The sequence below is a fragment of the Glossina fuscipes genome, unplaced genomic scaffold, assembly GCF_014805625.2.
Source record: "Glossina fuscipes isolate IAEA_lab_2018 unplaced genomic scaffold, Yale_Gfus_2 73, whole genome shotgun sequence".
Taxonomy (NCBI): Eukaryota; Metazoa; Arthropoda; class Insecta; order Diptera; family Glossinidae; genus Glossina; species Glossina fuscipes.
The window spans coordinates 2,068,065-2,075,997 of NW_023998436.1; the positions used below are offsets into that span (position 1 = coordinate 2,068,065).

The 7,933-nt window shown below is 33.7% G+C and overlaps 1 protein-coding gene across 1 annotated transcript in view; it reads right to left on the reverse strand.

Annotated features, from left to right (window-relative positions):
• Positions 1-7,303, reverse strand: part of LOC119638136 (alpha-tocopherol transfer protein-like) — a 10,571-nt gene extending 3,268 nt beyond the window's left edge. The window contains exon 1 of the mRNA XM_038034790.1: positions 6,946-7,303. The gene's annotated coding sequence lies outside the window, so the exon portion shown is untranslated. The remainder of the gene's footprint in view (positions 1-6,945) is intronic.
• Positions 7,304-7,933: the final 630 nt, after the last annotated feature.

Consider the following 7,933-nt stretch of genomic DNA (forward strand, 5'->3'; position numbering starts at 1 on the left):
TATTCATTCAATTCATTCATTGAGTTAAGTATTCATTCAATTCATTCCTTCTTCACTACAATGATTCATTGAGTGTCATTGCTTTAATCTTTAACTGAAATGGATTTATTCGGTCAAATGAACATAGAAATCGCATTGTAAGTATTCCTTACTTCTTCAGTACAATGATACATTGAGTGTCACCGGTTCGTTCAGACTTATTAAATTTAATATTTTATCAGAACTATTCATTCCTCCCTTCAGTATTATAGATTCAACTAGTCTCATTAGTAGCTTTCGTTACTCGCTAATTAAGCCGATCTAGTGACTCTCATTGACTCAGATATATCATTACAATCAGTCGTTCGTTTCTCATTGGGAGTGCCTTTGGCATATTTAGTGTTCTTGATTCGAGAATCCATCTCATTCGTTCACACGTCAGTGAAACTGGGGTTTTTACACCCACCACCGAAGGGGGAGAGATTTATTGATGTTGCGAAAACTTTTGCAAGGCCCAAAAGGAAGTATCACAGGGTATACACATTCTTGATCAGCATCGAATTTTAAATCTATTTAAGCATATCCGTCGGTTAACCTGCATGTCTATCCATCTGTGTAATGTCTGTAGTAAGCATTTTTCTGATCGCACAAATCAAACTATCGTCTTCAAATTTGACAGAAATATTGGATGTTTTTGTGTGCAGCTTGGTCTTGATAATTGGCCAAATTGATCGAAAGACACGTCCACCGCATCAAGTAAACTGCGAGCACCTGAGTTTTTCAAAAGGAATGAAAAATTGGGTTTTTGCTCCTTACCCGTAAACTACACCAGATAGATTTACAAAAATTTGAACATATATTGTATAAGTGAAGCTGTAGCACCTATACGAAAATGGGAAAAATTGAACACGCCTACCCAATATTATAGTGTATCAATATTAAATTTTTTTTTCGATACCTTTATAAGGCGCAGAAACAAGCTTCAAAAATCCCATATAATAAATAAATATTTCGCTATTTTCAAATTTGGAATGCACCTAAACATGTCCGTGTGTTCGTCTGTGCAACTCTATGGTAGTTGTGGCGTACATTCTGCCATTCGCAAAAATGAAAGTATCGGCTACAAAGTTCCGAAAGAACTTGGAAGTGACTTCAACTTTTATAAGGGCACGCCTACAACGTTCATATGCCTCCGCGACAAAGACTTTTTACTTTGAAAATAGACAAAATCAGCCACATCCGCTTCGTATTATAAAGCATGAAAATTTAGTTCTTTTGCTTTTTTTGTCTTTTTTAAGATAACGGTGATGGGTATAAAAGATTCGATTATGACCGAATGTCAGTTTCTTACTGGTTTTTTTTTTTTTGATTTATATTTCCTGGCTTCACAATATACGACAGCTATGTAACTGTCAGCTTGATGTGGTAAATGAATATGGTTTGGTTGCTTCTTATACTCCCCAAAGAGAATGGATTGAGTTTGTCAAATGCTTGAAAAGCGTTGAAATCCATCTCAAACTCTCTGATAGATTTTCACATTATACATTGGTTTTGTGTCAGCACATTGTTATCGGTTTGTCTGTTTGCATGTTCTTCTTCTGTTTTGAGGACATAATCGACGGATTTTTCAACAGTGGAAGAACAGGCAAACAAGCTGACGAAATGTACTTGCAAAGCTGAGAGGTGTTAACATGTTTTGAGTTATATACTATTCACGATGCGATGATAATGATGATACATTAAATACATTAAATGGAGGCGATATAAAGAATGATGGGTAGAAAGACGGACCGAATGGGTGTTGGTTTTTAAAAATTGATCGTTTGAATTTCAATAATTCGTTTGCCTCACACACTGCTTCACTCTTTACAAGTAATTTTGAAATCAAGCTTTAACATAATAATTATTTTCAACAAGTTATTGCCAACTAATAATCATTTCATTTGTATTTCAATTTCATGTGGGAATGTGCAATGTGTAGAGAAAGTTATATAACAAAATACAAAATCTCTTGACCAAACAAACAACAAGGTTAACGTTAGTTGACCCAAATAAACATAAAAAAAAAAATAAAAAAAAATTATTGTTATTATTAAAAGTAAAGCAGAGGAAGTGATTTTAATATCTTGCCAAACAGAGACATATTTCCAAAGTCTTCACTACCATGTATTGCAGATGTCATGATTATTGCTTTATGATGAGTTTTGGTAAGTCTTTGTTATGTTCGAAGAAGCAATTTCTTACTTAATATGAACTTAACGACTGTTTAACTATGATGATCAACTTTGTTTTTTTTCTTTTGTCTTATAAACCACTTCTTAGTCATCATCGCATGCCGATAAACCAGTATAGGATAAGACAAAATGCAGCAACAGCTAACTGGGACACTTATGATAAAACTCTCCCTTCTTTTTTCATACATCAAACTTATGTTTTTTTTTTTGTTTGTTTCACCGCAAATGTCTTATTCTCACTAATACAAACGTTTATGTCCCCTCTGCAAAAAAATGCAAAAAAAGAGTAATTTAGCTTTGGTTTATCTGTCTGGTCATGTTACCGCCATTTGCAGCAACATGATTGCGCTAATTGTAAATGGTTTTTGTATTATTATTTGGCTAAAATTATTATTTTCTTAGCCTGACGATTGCAACATCTTCCACTTAAACTGGTTTGGTTTTTTCTTTTTTTTTTTCATTTTTTTTTCATTTTTTTTTCTTTCTTAACTAACATGAACACAAATAAATGATTTTTTATTGTTTTTATTTTTCATTTAGAAATTATTGACTTAAAAAAAAAGAAAAGAAAAAAATCAAAAAACTAGTAATCATACGGCGGTTTTTTCTTTTTTGTATCAATGACGGGCTACAAGAAATCCAATGCACCTGTGCTCACGCATACTTATAGATGGATGACTTTATGCCCATGCCCATCAGTATGAAACATCCGGGAAGGATTAGGATAGAGAACCATTCAGAACCATTTTCTGAATCGATTTAAGCTTGTTTGTCCGTTCGTATATCCGTCCGTCTGTCCGACCGCCTGATACTCATGTATTTTTGTAGGTCGCAATGTTTGAGATGTTTAGATGAAATTTGGTAAACTGATGTGCTCTGCTTCAAGGACGAACGCTATTGAAAATGACTCGGATCGATCCATTTGGGCGAACGTTCCCCACACAAAGCCTTATTTTGAAAGAATATTATATGGAAAAAAATGCAGTAGTCACTGGGTAATAGCACTCTACACTGTAACATTCTACATTGATATGAAAAATTTGATTCGACTGATCTAACCGCTTCGGCAAATACTGAATTTTATATATGGTAAACAGATCTAATTTTTAATATTTCACCGTGAAAGTTGGTCCAAAGTTGGTAGAAAAATGACAGAGGAATAAATTTATTCAATTTGGACCACGTGGGCCTATTTTTTAGAAAATGTTAACACTTATAGTCCAAAAAGTCCTAATAGTACAATGTCTTATGACAAAAATGTCTTTATGGTAGTAATTTGATATAACAATTAAATAAAGCAAATTTGAATCACATAAGTCCATCTCTTGGACCATAATCCATGTAGGGTTCCTCACAACTAATAAGCCGTTCAGAAAAATGTTTCATTTTTAATATTTTAAAGATTAAGTTCTAGTTTTTTTTTGACGGAAAGTGAATTTTAAGGAAGTAGATAAAATTTGCTAAATTTAGATCGGATCATGTGATATTGTGGACTGCATCCAATGTGCTGGCTTTCATGGAAGGTATAGCTTCTCGCGAAAATAATGCATAATTTTTCATGTATTATTACCGAAACAAGTGAACAATTGTATAACGTGAAATGTTGTAGGGTATGTAACGATCGGCTATGCTCGGATATAATGTTCTTATATGTTTTTTGCTTTGAAGATATAGTTGAATTAATTTTATTATCCGTTGTGCTTTATAAAATTTGAAGTAAAGAAAATAAAATGATCCAATTACATTTTGGGTATATATGAATGGATATAGGAAGTTTTGAAAAGTAGGTAAAAATAATTTTTCTTGTTTCTTTTAAAGTGGTGCAAAGAGTATTCACTTGGGAGAGGTTATGATATACAATTGGAGGCAATTTACTATTTTTAACATTTCAACCCATGAGCCTTCACGTTTTTACACCCCGTCGTTTATTTATCTGTCTGTTCGTATATTCACTTACTCTAAGTTTACCGACATCTTGCTAGTTACTCTATTTAGTGCTATATATGTAGTTATTTGTATAAAATGGATTAACTTGGCTCATAAATTTTGCGAAATCGCCAAAGCCCCATATGAAAATCGGAATTTTTGGGAAATAATTTCTTCATCGGTTAAGAGTTCAAAGTTGAGAAAATGGATGTGATCTGTCCACATGCACATCCACAATAGAGAAAAAGCTAAGCCAATCTGGGAAAAAAGGTATGAGAATTTTTTCTTCCTTTCATCTATATTAAATAGTTGAATAACCATGCTGCATGATTTTTGGTCAAACAATGATCCTGACCGTTATGTCGATAGGACAATAGTTAGCGATAATAGTCTAATGTCGTTCTAGTTTGTGATTGGGCAAAGGATATGGTGTTGTCCTTTAGGATATGTTGGAATTAAGATTTTATCCGGTTATCAGGACCATTTTTGGATAACATGACTCCGGCGACTTTGAGGCGAGCAGTTTTTTGGAGTTATTATCAAGGGCTCGAGCAGCATACACGAAAATATGAAAGGAACTGTCGTAGTATTTTCGAGATTGTCTCCGTTTCTCTCATACTGTGAGTGTATATGTGGATAAATAGTTAAATTTTGGAATTCTTAATCGATCAAGAAATATTTAGGCTAAATTTTAGCTCCTTATCTTTGCTTTTTAATCGCTGCGGCGATTTTACAAGTATTGTGGGTTGAAATAATCCATGCGGTCATTTCAGTGGCAAAACTCTATACCTCTAGACGGTTTGATATTGATATAAAAATAAGAAATGGATTCCAAGGAAAAGTCTCTGCTAATTAATGAAAAATTCACCTGGAATTCAGGCAATCTTAAGCTAGAATTCACTCGCACAGTCATCAGGCATTGTATAAACCCTTTTCGCTATACAAAAAGCAGTCGTTGTCGTCAGGCTAATAGTATATATTTACGTATACAAATAGTGGTAGTCGAATTTTAACCTCATTGGGAAGGAACCGAATGTAAGACAACATTATTTTAAAGATTAGAAGATACAGGTTAAGCCGGACACGGACTTAAAAGGTAAGTCGAACATATATTAGCTTCTACTTGCTATGAGTCAATGAAATAAACGAGTTTTTGCTTGCGCTAAATAGATATGGATGCAAGTAGTCTTCAGTTGTTTTTAACCTTTAAAATGGAGCGGAAATTTAGACATTCGTCATAAACGTGCAATTGAATGCCCAAACCGCAAAAATGCAGACATATTATAACATAAATTTTTCCAACGTCTACGCCATTCCCCATTCGTTTTTTGTGCTATTAGACGCCCATGCGTTGAAGCCTGTAGGCGCCGTCGACCAATATATAGAGACGTAGAGACATATATTCATCTGTTTACTTGGTTGACCGTCTGTACCGTTCTTTACTTAGCTTTATGTGCACACATCAGATTGATCGTCCTTGTGTCAATTCATTCAGGACCCATTGGTTACTCCATCCACATATATATCTAATAATACGTCCATGCGCAGGTTAGGACTAATTGCCTAATGTCCTCACTTTTTCTGCGACTACATTTTCGTCTTGAATTTATCATACCTTTAGTTGTATTCATTTCATTCACCCGATGTCCTGTGCCTGTTCGAAATTGTCTCGATATGTTTTTGTTTATTCTTTCTTCTGTTCATTTGCTTGCTCATCGTTATACCAAACATTGTGTCCATCTGCCCACCAATTAAATTGCACATTCAAACATATTATTTGTCTTTTCGGCCATTTATTAAGCTTTCGGCTGTTTAGGTCACTCGTCTGCTCGTTTGGATGTTTTTCGCTATCGGTCAATTCATTTTCCCACACGTTCGTACAGCCAGCTAAATATAAATTTATTTTACCCTTTCGATCCAAGCATAATCCTTCGTTTTTCTTTGCACTGTTAGTTTGTCTGTCTGTCCGCTATGTTTCACATTGAAGCATATTTCTTCCCCGTCGTTTATGCCGCTGGTTTACTTGTTTGGGGTTTCCTCTCTATCGGACAATTCATTCTTCTACACGTGCGTACATAATTCTCCTTTTCTCATTCCCCCCTGTTAGTCTGTTTGGCTATCTGCCTACCTGTCTGTCTGTCCGCTAATTCGTTGGCTTGCCTGAAATTCCAAAGCATTCGTCCATCAATTTGTCTTAAGATTCACATTCAAGCATATTGTCTATGCCCCCTCTCTTAGGCTGCATGTCCTCCCGTTTCTCCATCTGTCGTATCGACTATCTCCGCATGTCTGTATTCAAAGCTTCATTCAGTCTGTACGTCCGTCCAATCAGCTTATTATATTGCCCTCAGTCACAATCTTTATCTGTGCGTTGCACTTGCAGTATGCGCGTTTATCTGTTAACTGAAAGATTTTTTTGTATGGCTGCTCATTTATCTCTCCGTCAATTCATCTCAAATTTCACACGAATTTTTTAACTTTTTGTAAAATCCTTAGGCGATCTGAAGTAAACTGCAATTTACTTTCTTGGCGTGAACAACTCTACGTTTATATATTTGCATATGAAAGCAGCAAATTCAGACAGACATAATATAAATTGACGTTTGTATAAAGCAATGTGAAGAAACGCTGTACGGAAGGGAAAGTAGAGACGGTCATCATTCGTTTTACGTTTACGCAGTGAACGCATAATGGTTAGTCTGTCTAATTAGTTCTTTTTTTTCTTAGGGTTTTTAACTCTCTATCTTATAAAACACATAGTGATTTTTACTTGAGTGTAAAAAATTTTCTTTTTCTTTTCTCTTACCTTGAAAACGGCAAGAGATTTCTATATAGATATATATATATATATATGTATATAATTTAAATTTTAAGAAGAAACTTTTTTTATAATCCACACAAAGTCAATCCTTTAACTTAGTTGTCTTTGGATTTTTAGCTTTCGTCAGTTATTCCTTGCCAGACTTGTTTTTAAGCTTTTGCGTTGTTGTTGTTATCTTTTATGCTCTTTCTTTTATTTATTTGATTTTATTTTATTTTTTTTTTTTTTTGAGTTTTGAAGAAAGTAAGAAAAAAAAAGAGTTAACAATTTTCCTCGCACACAAAACACGTATGATTTTGATAAATTTTTGCAACCGTTACGTTTGAAGTAAAATCTGCAACTGAGTACGAAGCAAACATGTTTTGCTGCTATATAAATCGAATGATCATGTCTTGTAAAGCAAAAGTTGAAAAAAAAAAAAAAAATTTGAAATCATACATATACAAACGTAAATACTAAGTACGCTTATGTGATGGACGCTTAGTATTTGTATAGTCCAGACAACAATTGCGTACAGCCATAAGTACATGTACTCGTATATATCTATTTATACAACTTGTGTTCATATGAATTTTTTTTCTTTCCTTTTCTTCGTTTTTTTTTTTTTTTCATTACTCTTATGATGTTGAATGAATGTATATGTAAGTGTGTGCGAGTGCGTATGTGTGTGTGTGTGTGTGTGTGTGTGCTTGCGTGCTTATAAGCTTGAATTAAACAAAGAAATTTCTTATAAGTTTCGGTCAATCTTACAATAGCTGTGATGACTATGATAAATGTTATAAGATTTTTTTTCTTTTATTTATTTATTTATTTATTTATTTATTTTTTTTTACTTTAATAAGTATGATGAAAGTAGTGTTAAAGTTTATGTACATTGCAGCACCTGATTTTGTTTATTGACCAATAAATTTCATGATTGTAATGACATCTGTAATGAACATAGAATATGTGGCATTTTTTCTTATAGATACGT